We start from the raw sequence: 23,292 nt of genomic DNA, 5'->3' as shown, positions 1-23,292 counted from the left end.
AGTGCCACAAGAAGCTCCCTTAGTAGAAGCCCAATGTCTCCATCTCGCACTTTGTAAAATAAAAAACTCCTTCCAGGCAGGCACAGTTAAATTGAAACTCCTCCCGCCAGCTGAAAAACTTTGCAAAGAAGGATCACAAGACCCAAACTGCTTCAAAGAACCCTTCCTGGCGATCGAGGGCACAGGCTTCATTGAAAATAAACGGCTGGAATCATACATGTGCAAAGCTGAAGCATTGTGTGGTCTGTCCGATCAAAGGCTACAATGGATGCACCAAACCTGTGCACAAACATGGGCTGATCATATCACAAAGTTGACATGGGTCAGCCCTCGAAAAACCAATCAAGGTCCGACAAGAAGAAAGTTACGAACTCTGTTTCTATAGCGAAGGAAAGGTGCACTGCAACAGAACCCTCGTCATTCCGGATCTAAGAAAAAGGCACGGGCGCCTTATTGGACTACTACTGGGTGTGTGGAAAACGGGCGTACTAGCACCTACCATCATAGAGGGGTTATTGTTTGCTTATAACACTGCACTCTGGCCTGTTGGCAATACCGGAAGAGCATGTAAAGGGAGGGCAGTGTATCAAGAGCAACCAAAGGCATCACGACCAACTGAGGAGGAGGAGAAGGAGGAGCCTCCCTCCACCCCCATCTTTCAAATGTTCCCTGAAGAGCACCATGATCTTCTATCCCGCAAGAAGCATGCATCAAACTACCTGTAGAAGGAATCCTGACCTCCTTGCCCGAATCCCTGATGAATACAAATGTTTTAGCTCAGCAGAAACATTCTTTGCATCACTTGTGTCCAGTATCCAGACGAGAGCGAACGCACAATGGCTCCAAATCACTGCTGAGAGCTCATCCAATTAGCAAACTACACTGAAAAAGGGTTAATCATCATCAAGGTGGAACTACGGGCACTCGGGCTCATGCCGATGCAGAATCGTTATGTGCTGGACCTTCTAACCGCCACTGAAGGTGGTGTTTGCAAGAAAATAGTCAGTTCATGTTGCAGTCATACCTTCTTCAGAAGACGATTCTTCAGATGCTGAAAATGGAACATTATCACATGTGATTACAACTGTACATGATCTGGCCGTGAAAATGAGAAAGGAGGCAGGAATACAGAACAATGACTCGTTCAGCACGGCATTTAGCTGGGTACCTTTGTCGCTTGGAACAATAATGAAGATGTTGGTACCCATCATTGTGTTCTTCCTGCTGATTTTCGGTGTGCCAGTTAGGCCTCAGGTGCTGCACAAAGGCAGTGCCGAACAGTGCGATAATGATGGTGACAATCAGCAACAGAAATGTAAACAATAAGGGGTCCCATGATACTAGGGAAGCCGAAGTGCAAACAAGTGAAAACGATGAGCCTAAATACCGCATGATGGCAATATACCACACAGGGGATGAAGTAGACAACCATCTTCACACTACTATTAAACCACCCCAAGATCTGGAAAATTATAAGGAAGTGTGGGTGGGATGGGCAATGTATGTACATGACATGCGCTCCTGAAGAATATGCATGGCGAAAGTCTGAGAAGTGTGTGCCGAGCATGGATGCCCATTATAGTTACCCCCATCTGGGATGAGGAAGTAAAAAGGGCTGAGGAACGTAGACGTAGGGGAGAAGAGCATTTGCTACTTTAGGAGTTTCGAAAGGAGGGAACGTTGGGGAGAAGGTAGTACAAGCCCACCCCCTCACCATTCCCGCAGCGCTTATACCATGCATAAGCCAAGGGGGAAGAAGTCCCCACTCCCACGGTACAGCGCCTTACGAGCCAACATAAGGATTTTCCCACGTAACAGCCCACCACTGTGTCAATATATGCCATTTTGTATTAGAACAAACGTTGCTAGGCTCAAAAATCATCCCTCTGCAGAACTCTGCTCTCCCATCCCCAGCGCCGTGCACACAGAGCCTGTCACTGCCACCTCCCTTCCCCTCCAGCTCCGCGCAAGCCTTGTTCTCACAGAATTCCAATCATTTATTGTTGCAATTGTCCAGTATCACTTCTCCAGATTATGCTGTCAGCAGAGCGCGAGATCGAAGCAAGCCTCTACACAAGTGCCCATCCATCGCCACAAAACTACCCATACCCCTTAAAACCCGACCCCACCAGGCCCTAACCCTCCACTCCGTTTGATGTCGATACCCATTTGACCTCTTTACATTGACATTCTAGAACACCCACCCTAGGCCTAATCTCGTAGGGTAATAGATTGCTCCCAATCACAACATGCCTGGTCCTGCTATGAGGCATCAGGGAACATAATATATCAAACCCCCCCCACCCCCAAGGGGAGACACCTGGGTGCAGGACCCCGGCATCAAAGAAGGTCCCAATGTGAGGTTGGAATGCTAATATATTAACCCATTTTTCTCCAAAGTAGCCCCATTCATGCAAATGTATGGTCACCATCACTCTAGTATTATCAGTTCCTGTGTATTAGTTTAGTCAGTTAGGAATGTATCATATTTGAACGGACCTTCACCGCTGAGTTGAGCCCAACGGACCCACGTGCCACCGGACTGACTGATCAGCAACGGCCAATCGCAGCCTAACAACCCTTATTGAACCAACTGTGCCACATGGCCCCTCCAATCCGCTCCCCAAATGTGTACCTTATACATTGTCGTAACTGCTGACTTTTTTTTTTTAACACTTATAATGTGCTGCCTGTGCATTGTTTGACAGAACGCTCTCGGGCAGCAGAGTTCTTTGCTTGGTAACTTTATTTTGTGAAGTTTGTTTTTCCTTGCAATTCATCTCCTGGTTTCCTTCCCTAACAGGGTGTGTTCATTGTTTTGGTTTATTGAAAATCCTGTGTTTTAGGGTGCAAGCCTTCAATAGCTACGATCAAAATGATCATACTACCGAGATTGTTATACCCCTTTCATGTAGTGCCAAAGAGGTTCTTTAAATCACTCAAAAAAATCATAACACAATGTATGTGGCAAAATAAGAAGCCAAGATTGGTTATGGAAACCATGATGGTTCCCAAACAGCGAGGTGGACTCGGACTTCCCAAATTTATAAAATATTATGAGGCAGCCCAACTTTGAGAGAATGGTTCACACAGTGGCAGCAATGCCGCTCGCAGGGCTCTTATGGCTAGATGAGCAGGACCGACCCCATGGCATCGGGCAGAGACAGATACTATCAGTAACATGTAATGTATGGGATTGACCATTAAGGAAAGGGCATTCATCAACTCATCCATCCACCCTACCCCCCCCCCTTCACCCCGCTCTTTAAAAACCCACAATTCTTCGCCAGGACAAAGCAGGGAACCTTCCATGGCTGAGGGCAAAGGGCTGTGTGAAAGTGGGGACATGGTGCGGGTCAGGTATCAATGACATCTATACCACGGAACGGCTACGCTGTATATATCCGGGCACAACCCAAGATTGCTGGAGAGGGTGCTTGGGGAAGGGGGACTGGAGACACGTTTGGTAGGAATGTCCAGTACTAGTTCCCTTTTGGGGAGAGGTGAGCAACAAGGTGCAACAGATGATTTAGGGTCCCCCGCAGTTCATGATTATGTGGGATAATGGACCCTGATCTTCAAATCCCCATGAAACCTCTACGTAAAGTGTTCACGATATTGGTTATAGCGGCCTGGCTTGTAATTGCCAGGAAATGGAAGCAGACGACCCCCCCCCCCAAAGGAATACTGATGGCTCCACAAAGTATTGAATATAGTGGCCATGGAATGGGTAACTATCATTGAGGTGCGATACTGGACTTCCTTAGAAGGGACTATATTCAACAGTGGTGCTCCCAGAACTTAATTGGACATCAAGTAGGAAAAAAGTAATTTGCGAGCATAAACTAGGTACATGCAGTGTACACTGAAGGAGGAAGGTGAGAGGGGGGGCGGCAGAGGTTGGACAGGAGGTGGGGCCTTATTTGTATAAGTATCTGGAAAATCAAGGAGATTTTTTTTTTTATAATGCCATACCACAATGAAAATATGTTCAACTGGCTGCACAATGTAGACCAGTCAAGAAATGTAATAAGTGAAATAGGAAAAACTAGGCTTCTTGGTACAGCTGGTCAGTTGGGCGACTCCTTACATATTTAGTTGAAACGTAACTGTTGTGACCTAAATATGGATTGGGGACAGGAACAAGCCCTTATTTTCCAAAAATATATAATATCACTGGATTGACGGTAAGCCAAAGATAAACCGGTCATAAACTGTGATACAAGTATGTCGAGACATACAAAAAGATCCAGGACAGTGCGCCTTGTAAAGTTGAAGAATGTATATATATATATGTTAATATCTTGCAATCAACTTTACAAGGCGCACTGTCCTGGATCTTTTTTGTATGTCTCGGCGTACTTGTATCAGAGAAATGTAATAACATTACAGTAAAGCATGCCAGGCCACATTTAGACATGCCTAGAATGGTTGGACCAAAATGCCAGTTGAAGCAATAACAGTTATGGCTACTTTATCACATATGCCCAGAAAAGTATACAATGCCACAGTAACAAACTGCTAGACTGGCTGCACCAAAATGCCTCTCTAGCCACCAATACCACATATCATGCCTGCTTAGCCTGGACATGGATGACCATTAGGATGTATCGCACAATCCCCATCAACTCTCTCACCCCAGCACCCAAAATTAGCTCCTCAGCCCAGAATTACCTCCACATCCCTCTTCCTTGTCCTACTGCTTGCACCCGAAACAAGGGGCCACGCAGGTACATACTGGGAAGAGGGGTAATAAAGATTACAGGTAACTAGGCCAGGCATTGCCTCCATGTCCGTCTACCTCATGCCAGTACTTGTGTATGAGGCAAGTACTGGGTCGAGGAAGAACATGGATAGGAGTAATAAAACTTGCCAATAACAGAAGCAGTGGCGCAACATCATTGAGCTGACAGGGCTTCAGCCTCCCCACCCCCCAAAATACTTCGGCCCATGTTACTCGACCTGGCTGACCTACAGAGCCGTTGCCGGCCAGAACAGGACACAGATGTTAAACCGTTCCTGGGTTTCCCTGTTAACAAAAGCCTGGCCCCTGCATTAAAATGCTTAATTTATGCAATTGAAATCGTGATGTGGGTTTAGTACTTGCATACAAGGGGAGCGATTCGAAAGGCAGAGAGGTGACAGGAGACCGGAGACCACACATTCTCACAACAGTCCATATGTGGGTGCTTTCAGACTTAAGGAGAAAGTAAACTGCTTGCAACTTGAAGCTGCACTTGAAGTCTCATTAGCAAGCGTAAAGCAGGTAAGATGCCCCACACAAATGTGCCCCTCCTCCACAGCCCGTGAAGTTAGCGCCTCCCCAACATTTGAAGGGTTAACCCCCCTCCCGCAGAAATGTAGGTTTCATTGCACCCCTGAACACAAGCGCAAACACCATTCACCACACACACACATATATACATACAAGCATGCACCCTTTCACCATATAGGCACACACACAGGCAGCCACTCACACACGCAAGTGTGCACCCTTTCACCATACTCACATGGTCAGCCAGCTATACATCAGGGACAGTATATGCATATACAAAACACACGCAAAGAAAACATTTTCTTACCTTGAATCCGTTGGTCCAGGGACAAGGCATTGGGCTAACGCTTGTTCCTGCCATCTGCAGAGGATCTTGAGGTCGCCATGTCATGGGATGGAGGGGAGTCCGGTTACTTCAAAAAGAAAGTTTCTTTTGAAGTCAGTTTGACTTCATAAAGAAATTTCATTTAAAAAGGACCGAACCATAACGGAAATAATTTCCTAATTGAGACCGAGCGACTTCAAAAATTAACCATTTCTTTTTGAAGTAACAGGACTCCCCCACCCCATGACAACGTAGGCCTCCAGTCTGGAGGATTCCGTGCAGCCCTCCGACTTAAAAAATAAATGGTTTCTTTTTGAGGCCTTCATAAAGAAATAGTTTGTTACACTAACAGTAATAATTGCTTTATGAAGTTAATGTCACTTAAAAAAGAAATGACCATTTTATTTGGGACATGCTACGCCAGTGGGCAATAGTTCTGTTTCGTGGCCCTGCAAATAAATTAAAATATGGAGCAGCATAAAAATCAATGCGTAAACCTTGCTACGTATTATTTTTTTTACACATCTGTTATGCCGTCATAATAAATATGATCCCCAGTCCAAAATAAACTGTCACCTGGTAGAGATTGTTTCATAAACTTCCGGCTTGCTCTAATGCATGATGTTCAGAACCTTTTTTGAACCACATAAAAGCAAACTTTTTTTACATGTCAAAGTAATGGACATCATGGGTATAAAACAATCTGTATTTTTACACAACGTGTCATGGATGCAGGCACATTAAGGAGCTGCACTGGGTCCTTCAGATTGAGAGGTCCCATAACAGTGGCTATTGCCTAAGAATGACACTGCTGATAAAAGGGAATGGCACAAACCAATGCCCGTTTCATTAACTGCAATCCGATTAATGGATTTTTTGTCTCTAGATTGTGCCCTGTTATTGCACCTGATTATTGCATCTAAATTGTGCCCCCGTTTCATTTACCGCACCCCGATTATCGTGATACCTGTATCTAGGCTGTGCTCATGATGTATTAATCGCACCATGATTACTGGATATCTGCATCTAGACTGACTGTGCCTCAGATGTACTATCTGCACCCCGATTTATAGATTACCTGGATACCTCCTTCTAGCCTGTGCCCCAGAACTATTAACTGTATTGTAATCTGATAAACACATACTACAATTAGCCAAATAAACCATGCCTATATTTGGTGCTTTCCTTCATTCCCTTCCGCTGCTGCTTAGTTCCCAGATCCTGACACCATGGCCTCCAATGATGCCAGGACTAACTTGCTGCTTCTTAATAACGACCCCAACATGCTGCCTAGGAATCCACTCATTTCTCTAGCTATGTCACAAAGATTACCTTCATCAGGTAGCATACCACCATCATTCCTACCTCCATACCGCCAAACAGTACTCCAAATTCCACGTTGAGTAACCCTGTCCCATCACACCAGCCCAATGGATCAAACAAATTGCTACAAAACCAACTCCTAACCAGCCGTGCTCACTAAATTTAAGATTAGGCTCCAGACTCCTGCCAACCTATCCCTCACCCAAGTCTAAACATACAACCAAAATAGCTGACTCGACCAAACATACAGATAAAATTGTTACGTCATCTAGAGATAATATTGCACACTCTAAAAGCAAGCAGAAAATCGCCCCCACCCAACCCAAGGGTGCCATCATTAATGCCAGGTCTTTGCCTGCTCACTCATTAGGTATTGCCGACCTTACAGTTTCCCAGGACTTGGACTTCTTAGCTATTAGAGACTTTGCTCCATGCGGCAGCAGGACCTTCACTGTCACATGCTGTTCCAGAAGTATTCTATCATCCGCCTCACTAGCGCTAGCGACTCCAATTCAGCAAAAGGCAAGTGTGTTGCCTTAATGTTCAAAATCCCCCCTAGACAAGGCTTATACCTAATCAATCCATTCCTTCAGCTGAATTACTAGCCATTAAAACTAGCTATCACAGCATCCAAAACGATTACAATCCAACTAGATATACAGACCTCTGGGGCTGCGCGCTTCTCCTTGAATCTAACACTAAGCCCATTTCTCAAATTATACTTATGGGTGATCTGAATCTAGGCTACAATGATCCTAAAGATCTTAATGCGCAAGCCCTCGCTAATATGATCTCAGAAATAGGCTTTCTTCAGCGTGTCAATGAGTCGACACATAAAGGAAGGACTCTAAACTGGTTGGCTGACCTTAACTGCGACATAACCATCCTCTCGAACACTATGTGCCTGGTCGGATCATCACCTTATCACATTCACCATTAAGGAAGGTACCCAGCCTAATCACATGTACCTTTCGCCTCCTATACACACACACAAGGAATAATCGCAACATTACAGTTGAGAAACTCCTACCAGTGTTGCAGCCAATCATAAACCCCACCACCTCACACTCTGACCCCACGGTCCTAGTTGACCCATACTCTACTCAATGCCATAAACATCAAAGCACCTCTTAAACCTCAGAAAGCTAAACCTCGATCACATCTCAACTCGTAGTTCACTCTGCACCTCAGATTGTTACGTAAAATCAAAAGAAACGCTGAAACTCTGTGCAAGAGTCTCTCTATAGCCGCTAACAAAGAAATTCTTAATAGCAGCCCTTAATTACAAAGAGGCTATATACCAGGCAAAGAAAAACACCTACAACGACCACATAACTAACGGCAAATCGAGTACCAAAGAACTCTTCAATATACGCGAGTTGGAAACACTGGTGGCGCCACCAGACACTTGTACCAAAGATATTACCTGGTGTACTCATATCCAGAAAGCATTATTGGACAAAATAACTATGCTACAAGATAAAATAGAATCTAAAAAAAAAAAAAAAAAAAAACAGTCTCTCCCCTGACAAAACGCCACCTACCCTATCGACTTCTAACACAAATATCTACACACCTTTTAACTTCTCTCCTCTCTCGATCCAAGAAGTCAAGGACATTATCAATAAACTAAAGCCTTCAAGATGTCAGGGGGACATCTGTCCGGCTCCTATTATCAAATAGGTAGCCAAAGAATTGGCTCCCTTCATCACATCACTAATTAACGCCTCCTTCAATACAAGCACAGTACCCAACTATTTAAAAGATGCCTGGGTCCTACCCCTACTAATAAAAGCCTACTGTAGACCCAAGTATCCCTACTAACTACAGACCGATCACCACCATTCCGTTTTTATAGAGCAGCTTATCTGCAGATTCAAGAACATCTCGAAATAAACCTAGGTCTCAGGCAATCAGGCTTTAGACCAAACATGGTACGGAAATGGCCCCAATTGACCTGAAGACATAAATTGAAGATTTAAAAGATAAGGGCAACCCCGCACTCCTCCTATTAGACTTGTCGGCAGCATGCGACTAGTAAATCACAAAGTCAATTGCAGCCATCTCTGTATCCAGACACAACTTGAATTGGCTCCCTGTCAACCAAAGAACTGCTTTCAAAACCTTGTCACTCGCACATAAATGTTTGGTGAACCTAGCACCAAGATACCTGAATAGCAACTTTGCACACCATACCTCAGCATGCCCTACCAGATCTGCTGAAACACCACCTTATAATCCCTAAATTCAAACTACAAAGAGCCGGAGGCAAAAGCTTCCTAGTGCTAGCAACTCAACTGTAGAACACCCTACCTCTAACTCGAAGAACTGACCCGTCTTACTTTTCCTTCATGAGGAATTTGAAAACCTGGCTCTTCGAGCAAGAGATAACCTCAGTATTTTATTCATTTGTATATGGTTTTGCAAGAAAAAAACCTTTACAGCATTTTTTCTCCAAATTTCTAAACATATAAAATATTTACATACACATTTCCCAAAAAATTCAACAAAGTTCCAAACAAGAAGAATTTTACTTACAAAAGAAAAAAACAAGAAAATATAAATGTTTAAAAACAAAAAGAATACCACAATCAGAAAAATAAAACATTTGGAATAGAATGGGAATGGACTACATTCAATTTTCAAAAATCTAACCACCGATAAATGCAGCGATGTCTTTATCGTAAAGCATGCATTTCCATAATAAATCAAGGCCCACGCCATTTAGATCTGGGACAAAGCGACCAAAATAAAGTGCTCGAGTCGATATTAAAGATGATCAATCAATAGATGCCGCAATGTCTCTACTACTCCTACCTCCTTGCAGAATCTACACACAGTAGGAATTACTAAAATGTTTCCTCGTACTGGCATTATTTCTCCCGTCAATAAGGACATTGAAGCAAAACCTCATGAAAGCATTTCTCCAGCTTCTATTTGGAAAACGCTATAAATATGGTTCTGGAAGACCTAGGCATTTATAATGAGAAATATGGGAATATAAACTCGACTGTCACTTCTTGCACTGTATTAGCCCAGTCTACATTCCAAAGGATTTGTTTAATTTTTGAGGGGATTAAGTAACAGGGTGCATAGAGTTGCTCCCGCATTTACTGTTTACATATGTTAGTTAGCTTACTGAGAGAAATGGAATTTGTACTGTCTTGTTTCAAAAAATGGTAGCCCAAGTTGGAGTACAAGTTTTTAGTGTCCTCTCTTATTAGATTTCGATACAAGGAGAGGCATTTCCATTCGAAAATGCTTTGCAGCGATTGGAGACCTAATTCATATCTCAATGCAGCTAGAGGAATGAATTTCGGTTTACACAACAACATATTTCTCAGCATGCTGGCTTCCAATTTGTTTAATTCCCAAATGCCAGCTATAAACGGTACTTCTAAACCCCAACACATTTTCGGTATGTCTTTGTTTGTAGAACAACAGCGGCAAGAAGGAGAATGCACCATACTTGCGATCAACCATTCGCATTTGGGTGATACTCAATTTGGCTTTCAGAAAATAGTGGTTTCGAATCGGACCATTGCTTGGATTGTCTATCACAAGAAAGCCAAGATAAATCATTGAATGCTTAATCACCAGATTGGTTTTGTCTACCATCGTTCCAATGATTGCTTCTTCATTCAGGAAAAACGCATTACATTAGATTTTTGCCCATTTACTAACAAACCATTAATGGCCATGAAGTCTGCGAAGGCAGACAACAGATGCTGCAGGCCCAATGGAGTCTTATCAAACAAAAAGTCATCCGCGTAAGAACACCAACTCAATTTCTTCCCCTCTAATGTAGGTTGGATGAAGGACACCTTCTGTAAACATGGACCAATATCAGATGTATATAGATTATACAAGGCTGGAGCAAAAATGCATCCTTGCCTTAATCCATTAGAGGCTATAATAGGAAAAGAAAGAAGGCCTTTGTTGTTCAAACGTATTTGGATTTTTGATCCTTCGTGCAAGTCAATCAGGATCGAAAGGATCTCCTGGGGGATGCCTAATGCGTTTAATTTCCTCCATAATAAAGATAGGTCCATACTTGCAAGGTATAGTGGTGTAACTCTCTGTTTCCATTTCTTGTAGGAGAGAGATTATAGATCCTCCTGCTGCTGTCCCCACTCCTCGCCTAAAACCAAATTGCAAATTTGATATTCTCTCATTTGCTGCGGAGCACTCTTCAATTTGTTGGGGGATAAGGCTAGCGAATATTTTTGACTCGGCATCTAGTAGGGCGATGGGACGATAATTTAATGGCAAAGTTCATGCTCTATCGCCCTTTGATTATGAAAGACATGTTCCAGGAGTTAGTTTGTTTATTTTATTTAGTATAGCGCTCCAGACCCAGGGGTAAATGGGCGCTTAAGGAGAGGTTACATAGTTACAGTATATATAAAAAATAATTGGTTATACATATTATGGCGGTAATATGCCATAAGCAGGTAGTTATATTTCACAGTTAAACATTTCAGGGTATGTACAATATATACAGTTAGTAATAGGTTTAGTCTATCTGTAGGTTGCCTTCTCTAGAAGCCAGCTAATGACTAATTTTCTGAACAATTGGAAGGTTTTGGCCAATTTAATACTCAGCGGCAGGGTGTTCCAAAGTTGAGGGGCAAGGACAGTGAAACTCGAGCCCCCAGCTCTTTTGGTGGTGAATCTGGGCACGGTGAGGCAGAGAGTATTAGAGGATCTAGTGATTCTTGTGTTTGGTTTTAAGGTGAGGTACGGGGGGGCTAGGTGGTTTAGGGCTTTTATAGGTAAGGCAGAGGTTTTTTTAAAAATCGATTTTTGTTGAATGGATAGCCATTTGCAGGATATTCTTATGTGGGAGATATGCTCTCTCCTGGGAATATTTAATGCTTCTCTCAGCGCATTATTTTGGAGGATCTGAGGTTTCTTGATTATAGCTTGGCTGGCCCCAAGGTAGAGGCTATTGCAGTAGTCAAGCTTCGATTGTATGAGGGCCCTAGCCAGAACGAGGCAGCTGTTCGTGGATAGAAAAGGTCTGCAGGCCCTAATTAGTTTTCCAGTGTAAGCGGTGGCTGAGGCGGTCATATTTACTTGTTTGGAGAGGTTGGTTTTGGCGTCAAGGTAGAAGCCTAGGGTTTTCACATTTTTCACGACTGGGATGGTGTTGCCATCTATGATGAAATTGGAGTAATCAGGGCTACGTTTCTGTAAATTGTTAGGGGATCCGAATAGGAGGAGCTCGGTATTCTCATCACTCAGGCAGAGGCTGTGTGTGGCCATCCATGTCTGAATGATGGTGAAGATTTCTTTAATCCTGGTGGCGTCTGTATTGCAGTTGCCAGCGATGGTGAGGAGTATCTGGGCGTCATCTGCGTAGTTGGTGTAGGTGACACCCAGATGGTCCAGCTTATCAAAGAGGTTTTGTAAAGATGTTAGAGGGTGCGGGAGACGCAGGACCCTTGTGGGACACTGCAGGTGATGGGGATGGGGTCTGCTGCAGCCACAGATACCCTCATAGTTCTGTTGGCTAGGAAAGATTGTATCCACATGACAGCAGAGGGGGAGAAGTGGGCAGCAGATGAGAGGTGGTTGCAGAGTATTTTGCGGTCAACCAGGTCGAAGGCTGCTGAGAGGTCTAGGAGGAGTAGGATAGCTGCTTTGTTTTTGTCCTTGATGTCATCAATCTGACGTTTGAGGTCAACAAGGGCAGTTCCTGTTCCATGTTGAGGACGAAAGCCAGATTGACGCAGGCCTACCAGTTTATTGGACTCCAAGTAATCTTGAATTTGCAGGTAGGCAACTCTGTCGAAGATTTTTAGCAGCAAGGGGACCGTGGTGATGGGCCTGTAGTTGGTGGGAATGGCAAGGTCGAGAGATTGTTTTTTTTTTTTTGGAAGGGGGAGAACCCATGACTGTTTCAAGTTGTTAGGTACCGAGTTGGTCGAGAAGGATAGGTTTACTAGTTTGGAGATGAAGGGGGCTAGGTCTCGCGCAGCATCTTTGATGATCTGGGCGGGGCAACTGTCCCCTTTGCTATTAGATGGTTTGAGGGATGCTATGATTTTTTGGATTTCGGGTATAGTGACCATTTTGAATGTGAAGCCAGAAGTGTTGCTGGTTGGGGTGGGTGTGCTAGGTATGAAGGTGTTACTGTTTGAGAGTTGTAGTCTTTTGGACTCGATTTTGTTTTGAAGACCAGTGATTTTGTTAGCCAGGGCATTTTGGATGCTGGTGCACCATGGCTTGTCCTTCACACAAGTATCGGTCGGAAGGTTAGGATTTTCGGGATGCACTTTGTTAAGCCTATATTTTCAAAGAGGAGAGATAACGCCCTTGCCCAATTATCTAGGTCACTCTTCAAGACAAAATTAGACAGGCCATTTGGTCCCGAGGCCCGAGACGAGCTAGCCAAATTAATATTTTCCCAAATTTGTGGGATTGAGAATTTACAGTTCCACTCAGTAGATAATATGACATTTGTTATTTGAAATGGCGGGCTCTAGGGGCATAGAGGGAACCAAACGGCCCGGCCCACACTTGTTCAGTATTTGGATTCAAAATAGAGTCAGTATTTGGGGGGCCACTGCCATTGATAAGGCACCAAAACTCGAACAATTCTCTCAGTGACAGCAACATGTTTTCATTATCAGCCTGATACATTGAAAATGTATGACCTCTTAGCCAATTTTGATAGTTGTTTCAGACGTTTTGCGCCTTTTTTGGATTTAACGCTCGATGCAAGAGAGTTTTGGCGGTACGTACCATGTTATCATATTAATGAATGTGGAATGTCTATCTGCTTACTAGCAGGTTGTTTAATGGATTTGTCTATCAGAGTCTTTACATATTGGCTAAATTGAGTTTGTGTAAATCTTGTTTGCTTTTCTTCATAGGTGAACATACTATAATCATGCAAAAACAAGTTACTACATGCCTGGATGTTCCCAGGATGCCAAGTGATTCTATTTCTTGCCCGATTCAGATTTAACGGTAAAGACAAACTGGGATGTTGGTGCTGATTTTAGGATCAAAATATCCACTTCAAAAATGTTATGATCACTCAATGCCGTGATAACAAAAGATTCCACTGAATTGAGTATATAATCAGAGGTAAATACATCAGTGGCAGATGACCTATGCCCTACTGACCAAGTATTGTAGTTCATTTGAACCACTAAAATAGTGTGCAGAGATCGTAAACCCCAAGAATTATACAATGTATTCCAAACCATAGTATCACATTTCTTATGTGCAGCCACAGAAAGTTCTACAGTGCCTTCCCCAGTGCAGTCCGCGTTCACATTTGGCAAAAATAAGAGAACGTCCACATATTCTGTTACAAGATTCATGTTGGTGTTAAGATACCCCATGATCAATATCTGTGGGCCTACAAATTTAGACAAACAATTCTCTATTAATAAGTCCATTTTTGTAGTTAATTCATTCAAATTGGATCCCGGGGACCAATAAACATTCAAGATCAACAAGTGCGTAATGAGACTATTTCCATCTAATTCAATTAAATCCCCAAGCACAGATGGTGGAAGCAAAAGGATTCAATGAGATAAACCAACTCCCAGCTTGATAGCTGTCAGAGGCCAACCATCTGGAGGCCTACTATGCTTTTAGTAGCAAGCAGATGACAGCATTCAAAGCCATCAAACTGGGTAGGGGGTCGTCATCCAGGTCTCTTGGATGCACTTTTACTTCTCAGTTTGTGACATAATTGAGGTGAAGATGATAAATGGGAATGACCGGAGTTCTAACATAGTATAGCTAGTCCATTGTCTGGGTTAAAGTTGTTTTAGCGATTCTAATTGAGATATAGAATCCTGCAATGTCAAGGCCAACCATCGCCAGCACATTTCCTGATCTAAAGGATTCCCTGGCTCATTTTTTTGGGGCTGCGGTAAAGAAGGCTGGGGGGGGGGGGTGGGGGGGAGTCACTTTATTTTCATTTCGTTGTGATAGCCCACCCCCAAAAACCAAAATATCGAAACCCCTACTATTGAATTGATCCAGTTCGGCTAGTACTTTATGGACGACCAATCGAGTGAAATACAACCCTCACATGATCATTACACATTGGGTGAATAAAGTCAATCTTCTTGATGTCAGCTAAGGCAAAGTTTCCTAGTGAAGCGATGTCATTAAATAGTTGTAAAGATCTTTCCCTATTCATAGAGGGTTGATTACCACAAACAGGATACAATAAGATGCTTGGAGAGTCTAGATGACAAGGTTTCCTCCATTGGATATGTTTTAGTGGTTTCCAAATAGCTTTTTGGAAACCTCCGACTTAAATCCGCCAGATTATCAGTTTTCCTGGGTACAAAGGAATTATGGATTCTTGGGCAGACAAATTTGATGAGGGAAAGGAATTGGCCGGCTGCTCTCCTCCCGTCCTCGCTATTACATTATTGGATGTCGCTTTCATGCTTAAAACATGGCATCTTGATTTGTTGGTCAAGAGGTTAGCTCGAGTCTGTTTCTCTACCAGTCCTAAGCACTTCGACTGTTTCGCGAATAAGCAATTCCAGCTCAGAGTCATTGCCTTCTTGTTTTTCCAAGAACTGCTATTCCTGCCAAAGCAATCTGTGTGTGGTCTTTAGATGAAGTCAAGTCGACTATCTCTGGGGAGGCAGCGGAAGAATCCAATTCGGGATTCAAATTGGTTGTTTAGTTTAAGAGAACCCACTTGATGCCAAAGATGCCCCAGTTGAGGAATTCAGCACTGGAAAGTTCAATACGTGCACAGATGCTGAAGCGGGAGGAAGGATTAATGGCGTTGATTTTTTTTTTTTGGTTTGGCATAAAGGCAATAGATCTCCTTTTCTCATAGAGGTATAGGCAGATCTGTCCTTAAGTGGAGCAAGTCTGGACAAGCCGGGCGGGTGTCTGGGTTTCCCGTCGGGCCGGGAATTGTTTCTTTTAGATCATTTTTATGGGTCATCTCCTGAGAGGGTATTTTCGGGTGTTATGTATTCTCCGGTATCATTACTAGGAAGCTCTCCAGGGGCCTTTACCGCTTCCACTTCCGTTAGGTGACTTTTCACCTTGTCCTCTCCAATAAAGCTGCTTTGCCAAGTATTTTTGGCCACTTTATTACAAATAGTGAAGAGTTCAATTTTTTGTCGTATTCTTATTTTTTGTGCATTTTTATTTTTTCCCTGTGCATTTCTAATTGGTGGTTGGGATACTAACATTTCTGAAACATGTGAATTAACAGTATGGTGTGGGGGATCCACTAGTTTCCAGCCTGGTCCCGTCTCTAACAGCACATTTGCACCTCTCAATTGTACTGGGAGAGATTCCAGTGTGGAATTTCCAATCTTTGATGAGGCTATCAAGCGCTCCATCAAGATTCTCATTTCCATAAAACACGTGTAATGATCTTTCAGTTCCTGTAATACTAATAAGGTTCTCGCCAAGTCAGCGCTCGGCAGAGGAGGAGGATGGTCTTATTTCCCTAGGAGGAAATTCATGATGTTGAGTTAATGCCAAAAGTGCAGAGTCAGTTGAGAAGAAGTCGGGCGGTGTATCCATAAAGGATGCATCTGGTGCTAAAAAGATTTTTATTGGATTGTGTAGCAAAAAAGACAAGAACTTGACGCTCCCTCATTTTGAGTAAGGGCAGGTCCGCCGATCGAAAGCATTGACTGTCAGGCTCTCTGCATCCAGCAAGAGAGCATCACTGGGCTCTGCGGGAGAGGGTGGAAGAGGCATTTTTAATGCCATGCGCGTAGTTTTTTTTACTGGAGTAAATACAAGGAGCGCAGATAAGATGTCATCATACATTTGCGCCCCTTGTAATTTAGAGCTTCTGGTGGCCGGGCCTGTAGACTCGGAGCAAGAGTAAACATATTCGTCGCTTGCGCATCTCTGTGACATTATTTCCTTTTCAGGCCACTAGCAGCGTGTCTACTCAGGAGTGTCAGGTTATTACGGAATGCAACTCCAATAGTAATAAAGCAATAATTAACTCGCTTTACATCCACCGGTCTATAATATTGCCACAGTACAAAATAATGAAGATGAAAAAAAATATATACATAAGTAATACACACCCTACCCCGACCCCAGGTCTAACAGGCTTAACGGGCACATCTGGCTCGGGCGTGCGAGCAAGGGCGTGGGTCCAGTATGTTGATGTTAAGTAACCGCCTTCGTGAGCCAAAAGGGGGCGTGACACGTTAAGGCCACAACGATGGTGTCAATACTACAGAACTCAACTGTGTTCATTTGTCGAAAGGGGTGCTGGGTCTATATCAGAATTCGAACCTTTGGCAAGGCAAAGCACAGACGTTTCACCAGCCGTATTTCTGAAATGACTGGAGAAAGTAAAAGTTGACTAACCTCAGTATCCATTCGATATCTCCCTACTCTACCGCACTTCATGAAAACTTTTGCATCTACTACTCAATATGTAATATTGAGTAATTTGTATATCTTCTTTCTTATCTTTATTTTTCTAAATGTATAATATGCACATTTCTCACCCTGTAACGCGGTGACAAACGTATATGCAAGACATGCGCCCAGATGCCTCAGGGCTTGGCGCGCTATACAAATAAACAAAACCAAACCAAGACTATTCAGAATCACCATTTCGTCTTGCTTATTACGGCTCCGAAGATCAGCAGCTCTCTTCGGGAATGGCCTAGAATTTTGTGTGGTGGGCTTTAGCCCAATAGCGTTACGATATGGCATTTATAATGTGCCTGTACACAAGTGTTATCAGGCGCAACAAGAAAGAGTGTGAAGACATAAAAGTGAGGACAAAACAACTATCTTACGAAGCAGAGTTCGCGTAAGTGCAGGGAAGGGAGTAGAAGTGTGTTGTAAAGCCTCTCTGTAGTCATCAGCACTCAGCACTCATACACAGACCTTCTGTGGAGGCTTTACTATACAGTATGTACATAATCCAGTTACTCGTGTAGTATTTACAGTCACGTATGGACAGGAACATGGATGGGTATTAACAGTACTAACAGAGGAGTAGACCCACCGGCCATCCTATCATCCCAGCGCAGGCCCCCAACTGACACCCTCAGAACATTCACACACAGATCCACTCAACATTCTCCTGAGCTGCATTCATGCATCAACATTCTAATAGCAAGCACCCCTAGCCAGTGACAAGACAAGACCTACAATATAACAAAGTGCCAATGGTGGGGGGGAATGGAGAAGTGTGGGAAAAAGGAGAAACAAGACGGGTGGCAAGTGGAGGTACTAGTAAGTGCAGACAATGGGTGGCGAGTAAGTACAAGAGAGGGGTCTGTAGGGTTACAGATACAGACCAAGTGAGCAGGGGGGAGCCAAGAGGCAGTGCAGGATTGCAGCTGGACAGGCCGGAACCTGGGCCCGAATTCAGAGGGTGACCAGGTAACCAGTGCATGGATCAGACAGGTGATCAGCAAGGAAGAGAAAAGGCAGAAGAGAAGGGTTGCTAGTTGCTTCTAGAACAGGAGATGGTTCTGCTCAAGTTTCAGAGAGGCAGGGAGGCCTCAGCCGAAGAAAGAAACCTGCCCCCAACTCTTTGCTTGGAAAAGCGACTGACCCTCAAGAGTTGGAGGTGAACGGACGTGCATGTTGCGCCCATGCACTTATGCCAACCACAACGTGCATCAAGAATAGAGCTAAGATAATCTTAACGGTACCCCGAACATATAAATATCCTTTCATGTGTTCTCCTGGCCAACCCGAGCGGCACAATCCCAGTAGTGCAGTGTAGCTCCCCATGGGTCAGTCTTTGTTACACATAGGATTTGTACCATTCAGTCCAAACCGAAGACTTTCTGCTATAAAAGGCACACTTTGCATCGGACTTGCCCGTTGTGGAGGCGTTGGAGGTTGCTGGGGAAACCAAAGCAGTGACAAATCACCTGACTCCTTGACTACGGCTAACCAACGTGGAATCACTGGCCACGCCTCCCTTCAGGATAAATGGGTTTGAAGAAGAGAGTTCGGCGCTTCTAATTAGCTTCATCTATTCACCCCGTTTCGTCCCGTTTGCTGTCCGATACTTCCTGGCTACCCGACTTCGGAATTCCTGACCTGACCATTCCATTTGGATAATCCTTGTCAGCCTTTAATTCCGCCCGTCTGTTATTGACCCGGAACGTTTTTTTCATTTGACTTCACAGTTTCCTTCTTGGATTCTGCCCTTTCGTTTACTGCCTGTGCATTCCGTTGCACCAACTCCTGAGAACTCCTCTCTTGGTTCTTCCGGATTTATTCAGTCTGTGTATTCCACTGCATCAATTCCTGGAACCATCTTCGTGGCAGCGACTGCTGTGTGTGGAGGCTTCCCTCCTCCCTCGTTACTGGAAACACCCCTTGCTCTACAAACACCGGGTGACAGCCAAGCGATCTGCCGCTACGACTCTCCCTTCAACAACAGTGCCTGACCCAGTCTATGGTATAGACTCACTGGTATGCAGTTTTCTTTCATATTTCTATTGTGATTCACGCCAAAGCCTTTGATCTGAACTTCCTCGTTCGAACTTACATTTATTCAACTCTGGATTATTGTTTAACTTGGAACCAATAGGCTTGGATACATGTGCAATATTGAACGCTCTGCTGCCTATTGCACCACCCCAGAACTAGTTGCGTCCCTCGTTCCGCCTGGGAAGTTACCCCATACTAATCCTGCCTTTTTATTATTTTCTCCTGTCGTCGTTGTTTTGGGAGTTTACTACTCTTCCTGAAGGGTAAGACTAGTTACACTTGGCTAAGTTGTTTGTCTTTTCCTTTAGGACCCCTCCTTAGGCAACCTGCCACCCCTCCCCCAGGTAGTTAGTGTACTTAAGTTCTGTTTAACTTTGGCATACGTACAATTGCACTAAATCCTTGTATTTCCTTTTCAGATTGGTGTGGCGGTGTGGGTATCCCCGCTCTTTTGGGTAATCCGGCGCCCTGTCTGTCTTGTATATACAACAGGGTGGTATATTGGCAAAAAGAGCTACCTCAGTTAGAGGGAGTCCGGCCTGAGTTACCCTTTTATTACGGGGTTGTCTCAGCAGTGACTGAAGTGTCCTAAATAGCTTCTTCTACTCATCGCCCCGGCCTGTCTGCACTGTCGTGAGTAACAGTCGGCCCCATCGACATGCTCAACTTCCTGTATCATCCACTGAGCCAGTCATCTCATTCAGAGCACAAACTGCATTCACAAGCACTTTGCCAGTCTGTTTTCCTAGCCACTTCAGAAGACATTGTGTGCTTCCGATTCTAGCGATTCACCGATTACCCCCTCGCCTGCGATTCACACCAGCATGGCACAATCCCTCAATCCAATCCCACACCTCCACCAGACAATTAGGATTTATCATGCACCAGTATCTTCAACCGTGCCGGGAAAAACATTTAGGTATCTTAAGTTTCCTCTTCACAGCATCGTACGACTTCCATTGCTGCAATACCTGGAGTGAAATTAGCCGTGCCAGCCATGTATATAGAGCGCTGCCTGGGGTCCTGGAGCCCAGCATCCCCATCACAGAAATTAAGGAATTCAGCAATTGTAGTTTGGGGTGGGACAACAACCAGTGGTCTTCTATCAGGGACCCTACAGGCTTGTTCTATGGTGAGACACAGACACAGCATATTACCAATTCATTTTTCCAGATGTAGCTCAATGCTTCTCCCCTCCTCTCTCAACGATACCTAAAATTCTAATATTGCATTATGTGGAGCAGGCTTCTGCTTCCTCCACCCCCTCTTTTCAAGGGATCTCGTTTCCGCTGAAGGAGCATTCATCCAAGATTGCAGAACTGAGATCACAACCTCCTCCTTAACCCCTCTGCTCAAATTCAGGAACACTCCATTTTTTTTTTTAAACCTGCTATTATCAGTGAAACTTCCACTCCCACCGAATATCTGCCTCTTCAAAGAAGTCCGGGAGACTCATGCTCCAATGTGGTAGTATCTGCATGGGTTCGAAATTGAGGGTACCTGGGAGCTATTTAGCTCCTGCTTCTAGCATAGCAGAGCCCGTTTAGCTTGAAACCAACAGCTACCATGAGCTACTTTTGGCTCTAGGGCCAACTGATGCCTTCCAAATATGTAAATGGGACATTAACTGAATATTTGAGCATGTTAATAAAGAAGAATTAGAGCACATCTAAACACAACGGTTCCTGCAAAAGGGACAAAACGTAAGGTGCATCTTTGGTAGCTCCTGGTTCCCTTGCAGTAGCTCCTGCCTCCATGGTGATGCCCGACACCTTGGAGCTGGTTTTAGCTTCTGCTCATCGAACCTCATTTTCCAACCGTCTATCAGTCTCAACCATGCTCCCAGCCAGTAGCAGGGGTAATCTAGCCTGCTTCCCCGTTTCACCCAAGAAGTGATCCAGCCCCTGCGGATGACCCTTCACTATCATGAGTTTCCGCCAGAAGTCCAAAGATGCTCCACTCAGCCCAGATAAATTTGCACACTCTGAGCATTATTTAAATCACCAGGAGGACCCAGGTACACAGTAATAGGAGTGTGCGTCGTGCCCTGGTCACCGAAGTCGCACCTGTGTTTAGAGGACATAGAGCAACCAACGTATCCACCATTCTGCCATACGCGGCCTGTCCAAGTTTTCAGGAGTTGTGGTCGGCCAGAGCAGTCCAGTCCGATGAAATCCCCAGTTCTTCCTTCCATCAATTGATCTTCAAACCCAACTATGCATCCAGTCCACTGCAGCCAGCATGTCACACTGTCCCCCAACCCAGTAGGTGGTCATGTGACAATCACTGAGCAGTCAGCTGGAGATCACCACCTCTTACCTTCCAGGTGTGCGGACCCGGGCAGGCCAGTCTCCACATCCACTATGCCCAACACAGCTTTCCTCTTGGCACCACCCGGACCACTTCTCTCATCCTAACCCCACAACAGGACCCACACCGCACATTCTATCACACCTCTAGTTATTCATACAATCGCCGCCCAACTAATCTGGCATGGTTGGGGTGGAACCAGAGTCTCTTCACCTGCCTTAAATGTCTGCAAGGATCACCGCCCGAAGCAGCTCGTTCATTCCTCAGGCCCCAGCCCAACCTCCTTCACCTAAAATTTGGTTGCCATTTTGCTCGAGCTGCGTGTGGAAATGTGTCCTAGGCTATTGAATGCTAGGTCAGGTGACACCATGTAAAAGACACAAATTTGGGGACCACAGTATATATAGGCAGTTTCCTGGTATTTCCCTTTTGAATGCACACTTACAATTCAAGGGCACTACAACTGTAGCATTGCTCAGTCATACATGGGATTATGGGACAATGCAGCTGGATATGCAGCATGAACTACCAACTGAAATCCAATCATGCACAATACAATCAAAGCAATAACATGTTGGTAGGTTCTATCAAAGTGTGTATTTTGTATTCAAATCAGCTCTTTTTGGGCAATGTCATTAGCACAAGTGGTATTAACATTCCTTTGGGAGAACGGGAATAGGGCGCATACAAGTTGCATTTGCCCCGCCAGTCTCTGCATGTAGCCCGTCTCCTATGTGACAAGTTGGCCACCACCACGCGCCACTCACCACCTGCTGCCTAATTACTTCCCTGCATAGGTGGGGGACATATAGCACGTAGTAGGAGCGGATCAGCAATGGCTAAGCTGGATCTTGCCAGCGGTTGTGCCTACCAGTTACTGTCATCACTGTCAACACAGACGCAGGAGGTGGGAAGACTGCAGTGACTCTTAACCCTGCGCACAATACAGGTAACGCTCAGCCCACGAGAATCGGTATGAGAAACTGCTCTGAAACTTTCTTTTGCTGGCCCTGGGGCGGAGGTGTGTTGCCCTCGTAGGATCCGCTTTACCTGCTGCTAGGTGCGCGCAATGGAAAGGAAAGCAGTTCCAGCCAGAGGATGCCTCGCGCCGGCTGGTCCAGGGCGCCTCTGTGAGCGCATACAGATGGGCGCGCTGGAACGCGGCGCACGTACTTGAGATCCACTTTCTCAGCAGTACCCGTCCGCCCGGCCCGGCCCAGCCCAGCACCTGCGGACTCGGTGCGTCGCACAAAGATTACATCATCACATCCCGCTATTGACTAGGACGTGCGCCTTTTCACGACGTGCGCGCGGTCGAAACTCGTGCAAGGCGCGCACAATATACGCTATAAACCGTTCAAAACAGGCTGCTCAGCGTGCGTCTGGGCGTGAAGACGGCCATTTTGAAGTCAGTTAAATGACGGTTATGTGTGATTCATGAGATGTCAAGTGTTTCGCAGACATTTTAGAGTCAGGCAAAGCCGCAAAGGACGAACCTGATGAACTAACCAACATTGTTATGAACGAGCACAGCATTACCAATCCAGGTCCATCTTCCTCCACAGTACTTAGTTGGAGTGCATTTTTTAAAAGTTGTTCAGGAGTGATACATTGC

At 44.7% G+C, this 23,292-nt stretch overlaps 1 protein-coding gene across 4 annotated transcripts in view; it reads right to left on the bottom strand.

Moving 5' to 3' along the window:
- Positions 1–23,002, bottom strand: part of CNOT7 (CCR4-NOT transcription complex subunit 7) — an 834,016-nt gene extending 811,014 nt beyond the window's left edge. Inside the window, exon 1 of one of the 4 annotated variants that reach the window (XM_069631580.1) lies at positions 22,728–23,002. The gene's annotated coding sequence lies outside the window, so the exon portion shown is untranslated. The remainder of the gene's footprint in view (positions 1–22,727) is intronic. The other 3 variants (XM_069631581.1, XM_069631583.1, XM_069631582.1) reach the window with 3 other exon arrangements.
- Positions 23,003–23,292: the final 290 nt, after the last annotated feature.

This window comes from Ambystoma mexicanum, chromosome 6q, assembly GCF_040938575.1.
Source record: "Ambystoma mexicanum isolate Mex_15411 chromosome 6q, UKY_AmexF1_1, whole genome shotgun sequence".
Classification (NCBI taxonomy): domain Eukaryota; kingdom Metazoa; phylum Chordata; class Amphibia; order Caudata; family Ambystomatidae; genus Ambystoma; species Ambystoma mexicanum.
This window is presented reverse-complemented; position numbering and strand designations above follow the sequence as displayed.